This window comes from Tribolium madens, unplaced genomic scaffold, assembly GCF_015345945.1.
Source record: "Tribolium madens isolate multiple individuals breed KSU strain unplaced genomic scaffold, Tmad_KSU_1.1 Scaffold_97;HRSCAF=244;Tcas5.2_LG3a, whole genome shotgun sequence".
In the NCBI taxonomy this organism is placed as follows: domain Eukaryota; kingdom Metazoa; phylum Arthropoda; class Insecta; order Coleoptera; family Tenebrionidae; genus Tribolium; species Tribolium madens.
The window spans coordinates 4,706,940-4,727,734 of NW_025401069.1; positions in this window are offsets into that span (position 1 = coordinate 4,706,940).

Here is a 20,795-nt window from a genome sequence, read left to right on the forward strand (position 1 = left end):
GGGCATTAACAGTTCTCCATAATATTATCGGAACAGCGGCGTCGTGTAAATAGGCTCGTAAATCGATGTGGTCAGATAGTTTACACCCAATGTGACCCTTACATGTAAATTATCGCTAGAGATCACATAACAAGATACACAGGGAATCACACAATAGTTTGTCGGTGTGAAGTTGACCCTGCTTTCTATTCACCGGCGGAGCGTATTATTCGAAAATAATGATTTTATTTAAAATTTATCGCTTTGATCAGATATTGTAAGAGGCGAGAGCACGTAATATTAATACCTTTGTGGTACTCTCTGAATATCTAAGTGCAGTGTCAGCAGAAATAAGAAATCTTTACTATCTCATTGTTCACGATTCTATCGTAGATTTTACTTATGGATTATTGTCGTCCCAACCATTTGGAATATCTGATCTTTGCATAACTTCCCGCAACGTCTGGATAAATTAGCATAAAGTCGATGAGCCATCGAGAATTATGCGAAAAACTCGTTTTGTTTCCCTAACGATACATTATAATTGAGTTTGAGTTTAATTATCATAATGATGGAAACCTTATTATTATTATAAGTACACGAAGCGTTGTATTTAATGGCGAAAGAAGTGGCAATTATTTGAGAAAATTGGGGAAATTGGTCATTAAATTTCCATAAGTAGGAGGGAACGATTTCCTAAAAGAAATATAGTAAATTAAGGTTAAGTTTTATGATTTTGCCGCTGTAAAGGATAAGGCGGACAGGACTATCGTAGGATAATGATGTCGTTTATATGGAGATCCTGTGCGTAGATGATGCTCAACCCGGTTGACTGTAGCACTGAGGTGTGTCGAGACATATGCAATGTTTAACAATACAAATTTTTGAATCAAGTTTATGAGAAACAAACATTTACGAAATCGGAAATATATTCAGATTTTACGCAATTTACGATGCAACCTTTTCGACATTTGTACGTTTCTGTTTACGGCTATGTAATAAAATTGACATTAAGCCGAAAATCATTTGAGTGAGTTTCATTTTTAACCGCTTTAATCGTTTTAGTCGGTATTTACATCGGCTATTATTCGACGGATATACTTTTAATAAAATTTAATATGATTGTTTATTTAAACCTGTTCATCGAAATTTATGTAATTTATAAATGTGTTCTGGTTTTATATGTATGTGCTTATGAGAAAAAATATACGCGTCATATTCGCACCTTACGTTTCCGTAGTGTTCGGGTTATGGGTTAATTTTGGAAAAGAGGGATATTATCCAGAGACCAGTCGTTTGCCCATACAATTACAGTTTTATTTGAAAATGTGAGTACCTTTGGGGAGTTTTAAAGTCAACACCTACGCGGTGACTGCCCAAGCACGTTCAGATGCCCATTTCGTTGCTTACAGACGCACTAAAGCCACCGAAGCATCGCGTTTCATTCATTAAATTGTTATACTTTAATCAATATTATACTCTACAATTTTCAAATACATTAAATGAGGAATTAATTGAAACAAATCTGTGTGAAAAATGTATGATACCTTAAAGTGAAAGTTTTGCTTATTTTAGAATTTATTCTTTGCCTCCAAGAATTATTAATAGATACAGGTTATTTCTATTATCTATTTGTTGCAAGAAGTTTAATAATTTTAAATTTGTACAAGGATTTTCCCGGCGCATTCACCATAATTTACAAATTAATGAACGTTTTTTGTTATAAATCGTAAATTCTCATAGATTCTTATAGTATTTAATTTTTTTAATAATGTCAATTAACATTATATTAAATGCTTGAATGTTGAGGATCGACCAAAAGATGTATAATTTTGGTCTAATTAAAGGCAGGAGTTGGTTTAATGACACTATCCGAGCTAGAAAGATTTTTATTGATTAACAAACATTTTTTTTTTCATTAACTTGAATCGTTTCTTAATATTCTGGGTAAACTAATAAGGGAACTCTGTATTATAAAAAAGTTAACAATTTTGAATATCTGAGATACCTTCGCACTATTTGCAGAACAAGATTCATATAGTTTTTGTAAAGTAATCTTAGAGCACTAATAATAATTTATTAAATACGTGTATAACTTTCTATTAATTTGTTAAGTTCAAGTGTGGCGATCGGCGTTCAGTGTCAAAAACATATAATCAGGGTTTTATTGAATGACTTTGGAACCGTAAAAACTTTTCTCAACAAGTTCGAAGGGCAGTCATTGAATATTAGTTATCAAGTTAGACAGTCGAAATCGCTTATGGATTAGACGAGCGAACTTTTAGATGAAACAATATCCGCGTTGTCTGAAGCAGTTGAGTCTCGGTTTCTTTCTCCACATATCGGGATGCTATGCCGTCCTGTGCACGTCCTTCAAAACTAATAATGGAACTCGGCTCGGGAGAAAAGAAACTTTGCAAAGTTGTACAAGATATTACAGTATCTTGTATAATGGTTGTCGACCGTTTATTACGAATCTGCGACCACACATTGTCTATCTGCATCGTTATTCTAAGTGCAATCGTCGCCGGAGAAAAAGATCGAGGCTAAGCTTCAGGAATAAAGGACAGAGACTGGCATATTGCGGCAGACAGCTAAGACAACCTATTATTCCTTCGTTAGGATTTCAGACTAAACTTAGAGATCTGAGATTAGTTTTTACAGCGTCTAGTTATTGAACATTTGTCAACACGAACATCACGAATTATAAAAATTTATTTCCTTCATCTTGAAAGACGTTGACGAAATATATCTTCTGCTTCCGTTAAGGTGTTCTTAGCGTTTTTTACCAACCCCGCAAAAGTGTTACATTAGCATTTGATAAATGTTCTCCTAGAAAATCTAAGAGATTTCTCTCTAAATGCCTCTATTAATTTTTTATGGTGCAAAGTGTCGTCTTAACGCTTTGATAATTTAAAGATTTGTGTCAGTCAAATTCAGGTTTGCTAAAATGGGAATGTTTGTCACTGAATTATTAATTGAGGTGTTGCCAATAAGGTTTTCATAAATCCAGATTTAATTAAAATTCTTAAAAAAAGTTAGCGATTTTTGATACTTACTGAATTTTATTGATGAATTCTTTCAACTATAGTATTTATATTTTATTTATACAGAGTGATTTTTTAAAGTAAGTATGTGCAAATATTTTAACAGCTCAAAAGAAGTTAAAATAACTCCTTTTCCTTATCAGAGTGTTTATAATTTTTGAGATACAAAGTCGAATAAAATTTTAATTGGGGCACATCCTTTAACTTCACCAACCACAGAAAAAAGTGTCTTCATATAAAAAAATCATAAAACGGTGAAAACCATTTTTCTTGTTGAAGATACATTACCGTAAACTTTGGGATAAAGCACTGAAAAGGTTTAAAATTCGTTTAAAATAAATTTTTTTGAAAAATTTTCCGACTTGTACAAAATTTATTGTTATTCTCTTTAACGAATGAAGATCAAAAAAAAAAATACTTAAACTGTTTTTCTCAGAATGATATTTTCTATCTGGCGGTTTGCTTTTGGGATACTGCATACCTATTAATGACCAAGGTGTATAATTGGTTGCAAATAGAGTCATTAAAGGGTTAGAGTTACATGAATTTTATTTTTTTGCAACTTGACTACAAAAAATTGAGAATTTCGCTAGTGTTTTTTGATGGTGCCCTAAAAGCCGCTGCTGAGAGCTGAGTGTGTTTGGTGTAATTATGTGGAAAATCACGTAGGTAATGTTGGTGAAAAAAATTTATGGTGTAATATAATATAGAAATTTGTAAAGTTTAATGCCTTAGGAATGCCACATAAACAGTGGATAGAGGAAACTTTGGCATATTATAAGTTTTCAAATTACTACAAAGTTACAAACAAGCACTATAATTATGATAAATAATTAAATTGTTAAATAGAGGAATGTTGGAAGTTGTAGCATAAAACCTACTACAATCTCTAAATGGATTCCAAACAAGAAATTTCATTACTATCAACAAATCTGTCATTTCATCCTAATAATTTGCGGAGAATGTTTTCAATTAATGCATTTAGAAAATAAAGCAGCAAGTTTGTAGGAGGAGTAATTGGTTCATGGTTTAATTTGGCTTTCGAATTCTGAAGAAGCGATGAGGACAAAGAAGGAATGTGAATGGGCTTTAGGCTTTCGATTTGGAAGACCTTAAAATTAGTTCGTATCAAATTCCGTACGCGTATTTAATAATTAAGTTATCTTGTAGTAGTTTTTTCTTGGGTTGAGAGAGATTTATTTATACATAAGATCTGTAAAATCAAACAATGTTTTTTTTTGCGATTGAATCAGAAACAAGCGTTTAATTATATAAGGTTTGTGTTCAACTTTGAGTAATAAACTAATTTTTAATGAACATGAGTATGCTTGAAAATTAACGAGTACCTACATCCGACAGTAATAAAAGAAAAACTTTTGAAGTTGAGGGCCTGGTAGGAGGGCTTAGAATATTAAACTTGTTTTATGTTTGTTTATAACGAAGATGATCAAGAATTTGCACTGAAATTTTATTGCTAATTAACTGATTAAAAAAGTTATTAATCTTATATTTGTTCGAGTTTATGGCGGTGTTAAAGTTAATATATTTCAGTTAAGACGAACTTGAAGTCTACTCAGCTTCGACTAATGCTAATTCTGTTAATAGCTTTATGGGCTGCTGTAGATGCACGAATAAATTTAAAAGCAATTATACTAAAAACCCACTTTTTAATTACAGATAATTTTAAATATTCACCAGCTCAGAAGATAAAAATTAAAGTTAAATAAAAATGAATGTCCATATTTTAATTAGCCTTTAATTCTCGTTAAAAATGGTGTTGAAATTGGACTTTCAAATTGCATTGCACGTTTTATTTACCTAACATTGCGCAGAGTGCAAAAAGTTCTCAAAGTAACAGAACTCTGAGTAAATACACTTTTCAGCTGGAAGACAGTAATTAGCTAACCTAAGTAATTGCTCGTTTCCTTTTCGTCGATTCAATTCAATTAGCTTTCACACTATTTCGCCCCATTTGGACAAAAACTGAAACGAAGTTTTTTATTATCTGCTCTCGCCGCAGGCAAGTGCTTACTCTAAAACAATAGAATTACTGGATTAAACAAGTACGGTTTAGTGCTTGATAATTTCCGCTATAAACCTTAGGAAAATATCACTAAGATTTGGTCCGAGTATTCATACCTCTTTGGTTTTTTCTCCGAAACAATGTAAGAACAACTTTGTAATTTTCACATGTGCTATAAAATTTTACGATCTACATAAAATATCTTTCCGGATAAAGGGCCAGAATTAAATACTTTTATGAATAATTTTATATATTAATTTACGATCACATTACGGGTCATTTTAAAATTCTCTCAAGTGTATTTTAATATGGTTCTCATAAAAATATGAAACGAGCTATGTGTAGCTATCACTATTATAATTGAAATGCAGCAGTGGTTTCAAGTTTTACTTCGATATTTTGTCGGGGTAATATTTAAATTGTTGTAAATTGTTATTTTTATGGTTAAGATTATCAAATTTTTCATTTAGTTAGTGACTATGGCAGGGTTGTGAATATTACAATGAATTATTGACAAAAATGCAATTGGAATGGTGATTTTTTTATTGTGTAAATAAGTACCTGTTGGTTAAATTGAACTGGTTCATGGTAAATATGTGTTAAAAGTTTGAAACAGTTTTATAAAGCAATCATCGAATAATGCAACTTTTGATTGTCTATTATTAACTAATCAGTGCAACAAGTAAGTTCATTACAACTTTTACCATTAAATGGTTTTAACAGTGGTTGGAAATAGGATTTAAATAACTCAGATTGATTTATGTTTGTACAATCGAAGACAAAGAAGTTAGAGGAAACTCTGTGATGTCTGACTGGTGTCGATTTCCAATTAACAAGAACAAAGTAACTCGGATAATTCTGTAAATATCTAGCATTTGATTCCAAATATAATCCAATGTTGCATTTTGTATTAAAAATATTGGGTGTGTCAAAAATTTCGGACAGGCTTAAAGGTATAATAATTACATCATCAAAGAGAAATAAAAGTAACCGAATTTTTAGTTATTGGACATTCTTAAATGTGTAAAACCCCCTTGCAGTGCATGAAAAGACCCGGCATAAATATTAAATCTTTGAAAGGTCAGAAAAAATAATTTCAATTTTATAAAATTGCTCCAAGTAAACATTCAAAAAATTTTAACGCTCAACTATGAGAAAACTAATAAAATTAATTATTTTTTAATGAATTAGAAAATTGGGCTTCATGCATTCAACATATGGCAACATTTCAATTACCTTGCCATGTTATCAAAGAAACAAATAGTAGATACTTTGTGAGTTTGTCAAAATTTGACAATTTCTTGCAAACTAAAAAACAAACTTAATACCTTTCGAGAAAAGAGTTTGTGTACTAGTAAAGGACAACACAATAGGTTAATTATTATTACATATTAAACAAAATTTACTTTTTTTACAAAGTTCTTAGATTATCATAGAACACCTTTTACCTTAAGGTAAAACGGTGTTCTTGAAATGTGTTGTGGTATTTTTTTTATTTTAAGAGTTTTCTCTAAAAAGTAAGTTTTCAGAGCCATCGTTTATTTAAAATCGTTTTCTATGTGACCACATAATTTCCATATTCGACTTTTTTGACATACCCGATCTATTTTCTTTCTAAACATTTATTTGTATAAAAAATACAAGTTAATAAACTAGTAATGTGACCAAAGGTACGAAATTATAAATTAGACAATTTTTTATAAGCGATATATTACGTGCCAAAACAAATATGCACAATAAAAAATAAAATAAAGTACATTCCTTGCACTTATTCACCTTTCAAAGAAATTTCTGATCAATGTGATTTTGGAATTAAGATAATTTTCATATCTTCTGTCTTCACTTGTTATGTATGACTAGATTATTTAGTACAGGAAAGAGATAATAACACATGAGACGTATTTAGAACTTTTTCTAATTCTAGCAGCAGTTGCAGGATGGAGAGTCGCGTTGTGTCGCGTTGGTATTGTTTGTTGAAAATGAATATTGACAATTATCTAAATAAATAAGAAATTTTGAATTTTGTAATTTTTGGCTTAGAAGTGAACAGTTTTTACCAAAAAACAAGCATCTGTGCTTTTTCTTAAATTTTACAGTGTTTGTTTCACTTTTTGGAAACCACATTATTATTTGTTGACTTTATATTTAAGGTACCTATTTTTTTTAATTCAAAGGAATTGAAAAATGTTGTTGAAATATCATACTCCTATATTTTAGCATTCTGTAGTTTATGGATAATAATTATTGCATTGTTTCCCGCATTAGTCAATTCAGTTTGGTCAAATTTTATAAGGCTTTTGTGTTGCCAATTTAAATCACTAGATTTTTACTATTCAAACAGCTATCAAAGCTATGGAAATCCTTCAGTTGCAATACTAAATTTTGAAAGTGCTGGTTTATATAAGAGTCATTACGATTCCACTTTGTTTCCCTGGCTTGATAGGATGACATAAAAATCTCCTTTTGTAACAAAAGGACGTTTGAAATAATTGAGAACTGTGTTATGGCCTCTGTTATCAAGTCTTCCTGATGGTATCGTGTATATCTGTAAAAACAACGTTTCCATTTGGTGCGCTAGTTCTAAAACCTATGAAAAAGCCCATTAAACCTTGATTAAAACAAAGTTGAATTGTGAAAACAACCTTAATGTTTAATTCTCGAATTAAGTGCTTAGAGCTCAAACTAGTGCAAATTAGTGTTTGTGAGTAGTTTGCAATGGGAATCAGTGGATCAGAAAAGTGTAATTACTCATAAATTTTAGTCTTAGCTCATGACGGTCGCATTATAAATTTAATGGTCTGGAGTAAATAATTCCTCATTAAATGCAGAAGGGTCAAGTTGGAGCTTGTAACAAATTCGTGAGGGTTCGGTCGTCGACCCAAATTCGGCAAATTCCGGTTCTGATTTTTTGCTAAATATTTAATTGTCTCGGTTAATCGCTAGCAAATATCGAAGTTCCGGTGTGAGCTTTCAAAAAGCGCGGAATTTGAAAATAGTTTACAAAGTAACTTACCGATGACTAACAGAATTTTCGTTCAGAAGTTTGTCGGAGCAAACTCAATTTAACTGTAACTCGTTCTTACTGGTGTGCAAGATGTCCACGAGCGTCGCGAGGGGGAGGGCGTGCTGGGTTGACAACTGATCTGTTTTGCAAGTTAAATTCGACAACGGCACCCTCGCTGGGCTCTATGTGTCTTCGGAAGTTCATGTTGGTGGTAAAGCTTGCCTTTAACCCTCGTTATTTGCAAGGGAAATTGTCTCTAATCAATTGCATATTAGTGCTGTTTTGTTAATTGCCGACAAGATGCACATGTTTACGGCGCATGCTGCCGCTGCTGCACCTTCACCTCTGCAGAGCTTAAATGAGTTAATGTCGTCCGAACTAATTAGTTCTTGCACTTTGCTACTTTTTAGTGGAATCACGTTAAGGTTCCATTGGGAGAAGTGGGGATTATTATGGAAATTAAAGGAAAAGCAAATTTTACTTTTGAAATATTAATTAAATTTTATTACAATGTTCCGTTCCAATTTTCAATTTATTTTATTCCGTGTTATATCCTGGCATAAATTTTAGGACCCTAGTAATTAAATCAAACCCTTGAACCCCAGCTATGTTATTGAGGTTTATGTGATACCTAAAATCAAACACGTTTAAATAGAAGATGGCCCTGTATACTTTGTACTTTGATGACCACTTTATTCTAAACTTGAACTCGCAACCCTGCTTCAAGCTATTCCTATTATTTTAGAGAAATTTCAGGACTGATAGTGCTTTGATATACAAAATACCGGATGTCAACGAGATACAATGATGATCCTTTCTGTACTTTTACATGGAAAAAATGTAAAAAAAAATAATTTATTATATTTAAGTTATGAGGGTTTAAAGTTTGCACTTTGACTCTATTTATTTCTGTTGAAAAAATAATTTTCCAAGTTTTTTTGCTATAGGCTATTAAAAGAGGAAAGAAGGAAGCTGTATCCTAAATTGTAACTTTGTTTAATGTTATTTGTGGCTTTTATTGGCAAAATTTTTGTCCCATTACTAAATAATTGTAAAGAAACATATACAAGATCATCAGTATCATTAAATAGATATAAAAAATGTCAAATGTCAAAAAATAAATGTCAAAATTTTTTGACAGATAGAATTTTTTAAACATTTTTTTCATTTTCCTCGTATCTTAACTTACTTGAAAAGTTTCTCTGGGGCGCGAGTTGTGGCGCACCCTGTATATATTCAAACGATTTCTGTAGTTATATTTCTATAGTTATTTCTATAGAGTTCGTTACAAAGAGCTCGCGATACATTACGATTTAATTTATCAAATTGTTATCTTTTTGGTCTTTGGGGTTCTTGGGGTTATCACTGTGCAAAAAATGTTGTTTACAACTCGTTTTGGAAGTCCTTTTTTCACTCATTTGCTTGATTAACTCGGGCAGAACCCTCGTTAATCAACTTTGTAAAAAAATATAACTGGGAAACTATGAAATTTTCCAATTCTGCAAAAATTCATTTCAGTTTGTTAGTTGCTTTTCTGTAGAATTATATAACTTTATTTTTGAAGTGACTTTTTTGATAGTTATTTACTTTTTACGTAAGACTTGTATTAAAAATATTTTATGAATGTTGGTATTGGAAACATCTCATATCGTTTGTTCCCTTTTATATAAATCTGATAATAAAATTTTTATAGTCGTATAAAGTAAAATGGCAAATATTTTATGATATATGTGAAGTTCTGGCAAAATGTAAAATCATGTACAAATTATCACCTTTAACGTAGGTATGTATATTTTTGGGATTAGTTAAGCAATAATTTATTTGATAATAATAAATTAAGAATTTTATAATAAAGTAGTTTGAAAAGTATGATTGTGTACGCAGGGGGACGTTATGTGCAACCAGTAATATTATTTTTTATTTTAATGCTCTTGAAACTATGACACCTGTTTTTCCCAGAATGTTGTTAGCATAACTTTTCTTGCTGATGTTTGAATATCACAAGCACGTTTGCTTTGAGGTGCAAAATAATGCATTCACATCTCATTCCATTTTGTAGTAGGAAGACTCATATGTATGCTGTTATATTGAACTAGAAACAAAAAAGAAGTATCAGCGTTCTTTTATGCGACTTTTAGAAACCTCTCAGTCTTATTATAATATCAAGCAAATTTTCAAATTCATCAAGGCATGCAAATAGTTTTATTGTCATTACGGCGCCCCCAACAACACGTCAAGCATTTTGACACGATCTCCCTAACAATGTCTCCATTACCATGCAGGTGTCGGTCTCTAGAGGGAAATGATACACCCGGCGCCTCCGCCAAATCTGATATTACCGGCACGCCCGAATTAGGGTGTTTGCAGAATTTTATCAGCATTATTTGATTTTTAAATAAAATACGAATATAGTTTTTTATGATGAGTATAAAAATTGATTAGGTTATGTGTTACCTCCAATTGGGGTTATTTCATTATCGATAATAAACAATTTGAAATTGGGGAAAATTTTATTTTTGGGCCATAGATTACCTTATAAAAATTGAATTAGGTTGTCCTTAAACTCACTATTCTGATTTTCTACTATATATTAATTACTTTAAAGTAAAATTAAATATTCCTTTGTTTTCGATTTTTAAAAAGAAGCATTAGTGAAGTAAGACGTCTTAGAAATGAGGTCATTTTCATGCGGACTTTCTTATATGTATGTAAGCTTTCGACCTTTTTCTCAGAAAATTGTCAAAAAGCTCAGAAAGCACATGTCGACATGTTTATTTCATTCTCCTATGTTTTTAGCGTTATTTATCTTTTGTTATTCAAAATGTTAAATTTAATGTGAGAAATTTTCGGGGACCTTTTAGAGAGTTTGCAGTAAGCACGTATTGATTGCTCTGTTTTAGAAATTATTACAATTTATTGCTAGTCAGAAAAAAATACTTTGAAATATTGTTTTATAAAGTACTATTTAACTCGACACCTTCACCATTTTTGATTAACCACATTGTGTATTTTTTTGTTTCAGATTTTTAAAAATTTGTGTTAGAAGAAATTTGGCATTTTTTAAAATTTAAGTTTGTTTGTATGTACGTTTATTTCAGAAAAAATCCAGGGTGCACTTCCGTGACAATGTGTCATCGGGCGGTGCCCTAGACAATAAGAAAAATGTTAAAAAAATCTATCTCTAAAAATTCCGAAGTTATGAGAGTTTAAATTTTGCAATATGACTCTATTTATTTCTGTTGGAAAAATAATTTTCCAAATTTTTTTGCTACAGGCTATTAGAAGAGGAAACAAAGAAGCTGTATCTTAAATTGCAATTCTGTTTAGTGTTATTTGTGGCTTTTATTGGCAAAATTTTTGTACCTTTAAAAAAAAAAAGATCATCACTCATCAGTATCATTAAATAGACTTAAAAAAATGTCAAATATCAAAAAATAAATGTCAAAATTTTACTTTACTTAATTTATTTAATTAATTAATTACTTAATTTACTTAATTACTCCCTTTCAAGGAAGTGCGCGATCTTTGGAACATCCTGTATAATTTAAAACAAAAAATGTACAATTTGTTTCAAAATAAATCACTTAACTATTTTTTTCTGTATTCAATATTTACTATTGCTTAATAATGGATCTGAAAATGTAGTCTCTACTTGTTTTTTTTTGAATTTGAACTATTTTTTTGAACTTTAGAGATAAAGACTAGTATTTTATTCACTCAAAAAGATAAAATATTATACCACAAAAAAAGGAAAAAAATGTTCATATTTTAAAAAAAGTTAAAATTACATAACATTTCTTAGTATTATGAAAAGGAAGCTAGAAACAAAAACAGAAACAGACTTAAACAGAACGAAATATAGATGAATTTTTAGGGGGCATGAATTTATGACAGAGTCGTCTATTCACAACGTATTTTATTTTTTAACAACTATAAATTTAATTATTATAATAATCTATCAAACTGAGAAAATGTAATGTTTTGAAAAACTTTAATAAGTCCTAATTAAAAAGATTCATTACTTTTTTCATGAAAATAAATATACTGTGTCGTATGTTACACATTTTTAGAGCAATTTTTCGAGTTAAATGAAATGATATGAAGTGCACTCAGGAATAAATAGTATACTACAATTTATACTTATAAAAACAATTTGCAGTTTAATTGGGTAAGGATGCTAGAGTTTGTTTCAGTTTTTTTCTGTCAGCTCTTAGTTGATGGTTTTGCTTCGCCTAAAAGGTTGTTTTCAACGCATTCACTCAACACTGAACAAGAATTTATGAACGCGTTGGCAAAAAAATGAGTCCCTATGACAATCTCGGTTGAGATAAATGGTCGTTTTGAAGTGTATAACTGTCTCAAACTGATATAACAAAACCTCCCGATCCATCGATAAAATCAACAGATGAGCATCTCAATTTTAAAAGTTTTGAAAAATTCAGCGTGTTGACTCGTCGATAAACGTCTCAAGCGATGATGTCCACACACAGTCCTTGATAAAAATAAAAACAAGAATTGCGTTTGGACAATCAGGGCCTGAAACTGTTGTCTGGTGGTGTATTTTCTTCCATTGTGATGATAGTTTGTTATTCTGCATCGCTGCGTCAATGAGATAGAGAAGCTGGAAGCCCACTGCGGCTTCGTTGACCGCACTTCTACTGCGTCGTTTTCAAACCGTTCGACATGCAATTCAGGTCTCGGCGCCACTGCAGCAGCCCGTTTAAATTGTCAAATTCGAAGAGAAATTTATTGCCACTTTCAGCTATTTAGTGCCATACCTAGGTTGCTGAAGTAGGGAACTAGGGAATATTTTGGTGAAGGGAGTTACTTGAATTATGGATTAAGTTGTGAGGAACAAGGTAATTGGGGCTGCACTCAAGAAACTATTATAAAACCCTCTATTTCAGTCCAACTAAGCAAATGTTATAAAAATATAATTCTCTGGTCATAAATACAATACAATAAATTGCTGATTTCTTCCTTGCTTGTGCGCAGCTTTTAATTAATTAAATGTCCAGATGTATAAAACAGTTTCTTTGGCATAGAGAAGCCTGAAAACTGTCCCAGGTAGTAAAAGATATTATAACACCTTGACCCTCGTCACCGCACAAGAAACTTCTAAATTGCTAAAGTTGCTCTCAATCTATTCCACGATGTTGTAGTGACATGACCATAAAGCAGGATCTAATTTAAGTAGTCGGAATAGCAAGGATTTTATTGTGTTTTTGTTATTTAGTAATCTAAGTATAACACAACAGATATTTACACTCTATAAAAACTACAGACGATTAAATTAATAAATTCAGTTCAGACTAAATGGATGTTTTAAGTGTTTTTCTTTTCGAAAATTTATCTTGATGAAATGCTCGTAGTTGTGAAGGATTCTGTAAAATCCGTTTCGATATGTTGTTTCATCAACAATGATTAATCGTCCACTGTAACGGCAGTTTAATGCCAGTTTTAATGCTTTAAAATTGAGTCAGTAATGCTGTATAGATAAATTAAAGTTAATTTAATCAATACTAGAACGAGTTAATGGACTGTCCTAATTTACGTAAAGAAATAAAACGTCGACAAAATCTTTACTCGAGTAAGAAGGCGGAATAGAGAGCGAGTGGATAGGAAGGATGAAGTAAAAAAAATCGTCGGATGAGCCTTTCTGCAACCAATTCATCGATCTTAGTCTTGTCGTGTCCATATTTACTTCGGCACTAATTTATCTTATGTACATGACGAACCCTAATGGCTCGATCTATTCCCTGTCGATGCTCGAAGCCCGGTCAGAGATTTCTATTATTACTCTAATGGGTTTTCTTGGATTCTCTCTGCTTTGTAATTTTGAAATATTCATTCTATCATTCGTGTAGACGCCGAAACGAAATAACTAAAAGCCCTAATATTTACAACACCTCAAGTTGCTACAGTTGCACCAAGAAATATGTTTTTTTTTGTTTTGTTTTTGGTTTGCGAATGTTTCTCTAATTTAAAAAATGAGGAGCAGTAATTCATTTTTGTTTTGATATTTAATCTCAAGCTGACATTACTCAGACATGATAATACGAGTCGCTTCAAACCCGTCAACGAGCTGAAACTTAATTACGAAAAACACTCCTGGTTTTTACTGGATAACCACATAAAACGGACCGCAAATCTTATGCAAAGTAATCTCGTGAGAAGTGCATAATAGCATTACGCGAAACAGGCAACCCCACTAGCAATAAATGAACAAACAAGAAAAAGAAATAGATTATGGAAATGCATACAAGATGGAAAAGTGGAAGGAAATATCAAAGATGGAATTTGAAACGTTGATTGCTGAGTGCTCGCAACGTTAAAACGATTTCGGCTATCAATTGTGGCGAATTTACCACCGTTTCATTAAAATCCGCAAACATCTAGAATTCAATTTATTTTTTATGGATGCACGGAATCCCTAATTAAGAGGTTTAAAAAAATCATTGAACATTTAATTTTACAAGCAGAAAGAAAGAAAAAAGAAAAAGTTGTTACTCCATCGACAAAAAAATTCACTAATGGTTTTATTTTGTTTAACAATAATTGCAACACTGAATCAATATGAGAAATATGTTATGATTTTGTGCTACAGGAATGTAGGAATGGGCAACTAATAGTCACTATTACATACTCATGTAACAAGTAACACTGGATGTGTACGCTACTCATCACATTAGCCAAATGGCGATTGTTGGGATATTGTGTTAACAATGCAAGCTGTTGTAAATGTGAGAAGCTTCAACTTTGCTGAATTGACTGCAGTTGTTGGTAAATGGTCTGAGCGCAGCAGGTCGAGCCAAAATTAAAAGTTTATTAATATTTTTACTAATTTTGTAAAACTACGTTGTTTTTATTTTAAAAATTAAAAGCAAAATAGTGAGTTTAGTTATTGAAAATTGAAATTAAGTGTAATATATTTTAGGACACGTTCGAAAAAAGCTAACAAACGTGTCGTTTTAGCTTATTTCTGCGTCGAATTTAAAATTCGCATTTAGGTGTGAATTTGAATTGTTATTACATTTATCGGTTACATTTATGTAAGTTTATAATAAGCATTTTCGAAACAGTAAACGTCACGTAAAATGAACATGTTGCTGTTTTAAATAATTTACTTGAATGGTATTTTGATCGCAACGATTATGTTCATTCGTTCTGTATAACAACGTTCACAATAATGTTCATTTCGTGATGGCACAAACGCATATAAAATGAATGGGTTTTAAATAGACACTTTTGAAATCGTAGATTTGTTTTTGATTAAACGAAACGTAACCATTAGTCAATCAACGATAACAGATGCCTGACATAAAATAATTAAATGGTTTATTGCATTTGCTTTCGGGTATTTAGAAGCTGATCGACGAAAAAATTGAAAGTTGAGAGGGATTAAAGGATTTTGTCAAAATTATCATAGTTAATTAAAAATTTGTTCATTTCTTGGCTTGGATTTTTTTTTGTAAATTGAATTTTACCCTAACAGAAACATTACTTTTGGTAGTAGTCAAAAAAACAAAACATGTGTAATCAAACAGTCAGCGAGAAAATGATTCGTCCTTTTAGCTTGGATAAGGTTTCTATTTGGACTTTAAAATGGTGTTGGAAGGATTTCTTTGATCCAAAGAACTTTTTTATTTATTTTGTGTATTTTCGTTGTAAATATGTGTAACAAGTGTTTATTTACTTATAATTATGTAAATTAAAAAATGCGTTTAGACCAGTTTTTTTGTATAGGTATTGCTTTATATTAATTTTTTTTTATTTCCATTGAAAGTAAATTACCATTAATTTGACATCGAAGTTTTGATGCATGTTTTATTTACGCGTATATTTTAAGAGTTTAAAAAAGTTTAACACACTTAGAGATTATGAAACACCATGATTTATATAAGCAAAGGGTGATGTTATTATGTGATTAAGAAAAATTTTGGTATTTTTAATCAGTTCGTTTTACTACATTTTTCTGTTTTTCACTGTTTATCAATAGGTTTAAAGCCTCCTCTAAAAAGGGTTAACAAATATTATGTATTAATAAAAAATTTCAACTGTTAAATTATAGACAAGGAATAAAGTGGTGGGTTACAATTATTTAAAAAAATGTTAAAAGTTTATCCACCTACGTGAATTTAGATCATCAGCGGGTACAATTAAAACTAGTATGATTACCCTGAGTAAGGAACATTTCACTTACATAGATGACGTCAAAGAAGGACAAACATTGAACTTGACGATTATTGTATTTTTGTATTTTTCACAAATTTACAAAATCAGTTTTTTATTTTTAAGTCGTGTTTAAAAATCTTTGCAACATTTTAGTAGTTTATTTCAATTCGATGTTGGTTTCTAAATTAAAAAAATATGTAGCAATTGTTAGATGACGATGGTGGTAAAAGAATATGAATATATCTTGTAAGTAATTTCACTTTACATTAATTTGATAAACATTTGTCTAAAAATAACAAGACTTGAAATTGGGTTTGTTTTTTTGTAGAATTAGTCAAAGATGTCGAATATTTCAGTATCGTATCGTAAATATGAACCTAGTTATTTTTTGTTGTATTTAAAAAAATGAAAAGCATCTGATTTCGGTTGTATTTGTTAGCTAATGTAGGTTTTAATCTTCGCCATCGTTTTCTTTTCCAGCAGCTTGCGAGTACTTCAGCCTCTAAACACACTGAAATCAAAGATAAAATTTTTATAGTGGCAATAAAAATGCTGTACGATCTCCAATTAAAACGGGAAGCTGATACAGAATTGACGTGGCCATTATCGTTTTAAAACTTGCTGCATTGAAGATGTTTTAAAGAAAACTTTTGAATCTCGTATCGAAACTTTAAGCCGGTTAATGTTATTATTGACTTTAGATTTACGAAGCGTGGATAATGGATGATACAGGCACACAGCGAAGAGAAAGAGAACGAAAGAGCGACACTGCCATTGCAGATTTCTTTCAAACTTTGCTCACGATACGCATACTTATTATTATTCCATTGTCTCAAGTTATAAAGCAATGACGACGAAGTTTATAATAAAAAAGCAAACTGGCGGAGGCTAAATTTTCGCCATAAATGCGAATCATTAACCCGAATTTTGGAGAGATGAATGCCACCCTAATACGAGAAAAAAACTGCTGCTTGATGGGCCACACAAAGGGCGCCACACTTGGATCCACTGGTGCTAAATTCAACAACTAAAGACCAATTTGGTTTTGTTTAGATCATATTTTGTCTTAATATTTACCGTTGCGTGAAAGTTTTGGACTTTTACTTCGGATAATCATTGAAATTTGTTAAATGCCATCTGTTATCGCGTTTGTAAAGGTGAAATAAGGCTTGTTACTGATAAAATGTCTTATTGATCTGAAAGTGGCCAATTAGAGATGAATATCGAAACGTGCCAGGAAAACTCTTAATTATAAGTTTATAGCATTGTACCTTATAATTTTAAACTTGTTATTTTTATTCAAAAGTAACCATGGCGACGAACATTGAAGAGACCTGGAGAAGTGGTCCAAGTAAACACTCATTTTCGTTGCATTAGCAGGCGTTTGTAAAGCACCTCGACAATTGTATTCTGATTCTCCAGAACTGAATCGAATTTGTAAAATCGTTTTCAGTTCAAATTCCACAAATACTTGGCGTCTGAAAATCGTTTCATGGAGAACTCAACTCGTTGGCGATTAGAAAGGCATTAATTTTATTTGTACAAAATTCTCTATAAGAGATACTCTTTGAAATGTAAATCAGTCTCCAAAAATGTCTTTTCAATTAATTTCGATTCAAGCTGACAATGACTGGATTCTAATCAAATACCTAAAGCAGTGTTCTCTTACAACTTCTTCCCCACTCGACAAAAGTTGAGCACCCTAACCAGAAAATATAAAAACTAAGCCGCAGTAAAATATTTACACAACATTTTATAAGAGAAAAAGTTATTAAGTACGCATATCCCTGATTAAATCTTACATCAGCATAAAACAGTTTATTTTTCATAAAAATCGTATTATATAATACTCCAAAGACTCGTACCAGGTGCTTCTCCCTTACTTTAATGAAACGCAAACATTTGGCAAAATTTGATTGTGGTCAGGGCATTTTTTAATATGTGAAAAATTCATATTAAGTTCACACAATCGAGGGACATTCGCTTCTTTTATTCCCAAAATTATGTGCAAACACGTACAATCCAAAACTGGATTTAGTGCGCACCATAACAATCCATAAATTACAAAAACCTTTTAATGTTATGTACAAACACTCGGTTAGCATATTCGGGAAAAACCGGGATAAATTAAGGTCAAATGGACAAAGACAATATTTTACCACGGCAAATCTGGATTGACGCTCACTGGATGTCTAGTAAAATGGGAAAATTTCATAATATTCTCAGCACATCAAATCCTTTGGTGATGCTAATTATGCAAACATGCTTCTACATTATTACTCCATTTGAAAAACCTTAATGGCTGTGTAAGATGGTTAAAAGTGATAGTTTTACCTACTGGTATGCAAAAGAATATAGAACAAAAAATGAAAATACAGGATGTGTTAGAACTCACGCTCTAGAGGAAAATTTCAGTAAGATTAACGAAAGTAAGTAATAAAAGCCACGAATAACATTAAACAGAGTTACAATTTAGTATACAGTTTTCTAATACTACTACTAATAGCCTGTAGCAAAAAACTTGGAAAATTATTCTTCCAGTCAAAGTGCAAAATTTATATTGTCATTGCATGTTCCTGGTATCTTACCTTATAATGGCGCAACTGTATATTTTTCTGAAACTGGTAGATTTTTTTTATAAAACTTTACAAAACTGTAAAATGTCTGTGCAGAATGCGGCATATTGGTATAGTTAGAGATTGCGACTATGCCATTATCTATCTTGATGTATAATCCCGCTCTTATTTATCAACTCCACGTAATTAGCATATCAAAGCTTGTAATTTTGATTTACATTGAATTGTCCATGAAGTAATTGACCTGTAAATACCAATAACTAGCAATTATCCTTGATTCAGCTAATTAATTATGTGGATGAATTAGTTCCAATAAAAAATTGTAAACTATATATTTTGGTTTATGTTTCAAACAGAAAAAAAATTGTATCGAATTGCAACGGTGCATGGTTACAGTTGCTATAAATTCAGGATTCATACCATACACAAAATATTATTAATCAAAGTTGTGCATACAAATTAAAAAATTATGTAAATTTTTGGTCAAAATTTTATCAGGAAAATAAAATAATTACGAGACATACCTATTCATGCATGCTTTGCATAAAACGTGAGATTTATTTAACTTATTTTCTAGTACTATTAATATCATTTCCCGTTAAGTAATTACTTTTTAAATCAAATTAATTTGCGCAATTTCTTCTTTATAAAAAAATCAAGTTCAAATATCTTTTATTCATTCGACGATTATTTTAATTTGTTCATTTAATTTCTGAACGAGTCGTTTTTAATTACCTCGTTAAGTTGTTTCTCAGATTTAATTAACGTCACCTGGTGTCTTCTTAAATTGCATTAATGTAAATAGCATAAAAGAAGATAGATGAAAATGAGACGGTTATCGATCGTTTTGTGAATAATTAACAAAATCTAAATTCTCACTTCTTTTGACACTTAAAGAATGATTACGTTTTTAATTTTTGCGACATTGCTTTTGAAGCCTTTGTCTCGATTTGTGTTTGGGTCGTATTATAGCTCACTTTGAATTTCGTCGATTGTCCTTATATTTCCGCTTTATCAAGTGGGAAATATGAGCCGTTGGTGATTGTCGGGAGGAGATAAACAATGGTTTCCGCGAATGGGGGATATAAAGTGTTCTCGGACTCATTACACCGCCCATATACCATTGCTTGAGAGGAAACTTTTCAATACTAAACAAGTAGATTGCCCATTTCGATGCTGCGAAATGGAAAAACGAATAAAACAGAAACGACGCCGCGGCGATGAGTGGAAAATGTACATTTAAAGAATGGGATGAAATCGGATGGAAACGTACAGAATACCAGCAGCAAGGAGAAAGATGGATACAGATGTCGGAAGACCGTTGCCAGGCACAACCAATTCAGTCAAATAAAACATCCGGAAAAAACTAAATTGAAATTTCTTTGCAAGAATGTGAATTAATACGAAGTCGTTAGGTTGTTTAAAACCAGGCTCATTCAACACTTGGCACGCAATAACTTTGCCATCAGGCGACGCTAATAAATCGGCTGGCATTTTTATGACACGTATTGATGGTCGAGATCCAGCACTCTTACATGGCGAATGCTGGTAAGAAAATGGTGACAAGTTTGATAAAGATTTGATTCCTAAAGCGGATATTTATCCATGAATGGAATTATAAAGATACTTGAACGCTTTCGGCATAAAGCTTAATTTGTGTGGTGGAATATAGTTTTTGGCTTCAAAAATCTTTGCAACCCGTTGTAACATAATTGTTATCCAAAATTCTTCATTCAACAAAAGTAACATTTTATTGAAACAGTCCGATAAAAATTGAAAGACCTCTTTTTAAAGAAAGAAATGCAACGTTCTACATTTTGCACGTGAATAACTCGAAAACTTTTGAAATGTAAGTTCTACATGACAGATCAGTAGAATACGAGTATTTATTATTTTAATAAAATTAATAATAGTCACACTAGATTTTTGTGACTGGAGCAAAGACTCGCATTATGTTTTTCAAAGTAGTTTGGGATGACACCTTTATTGGA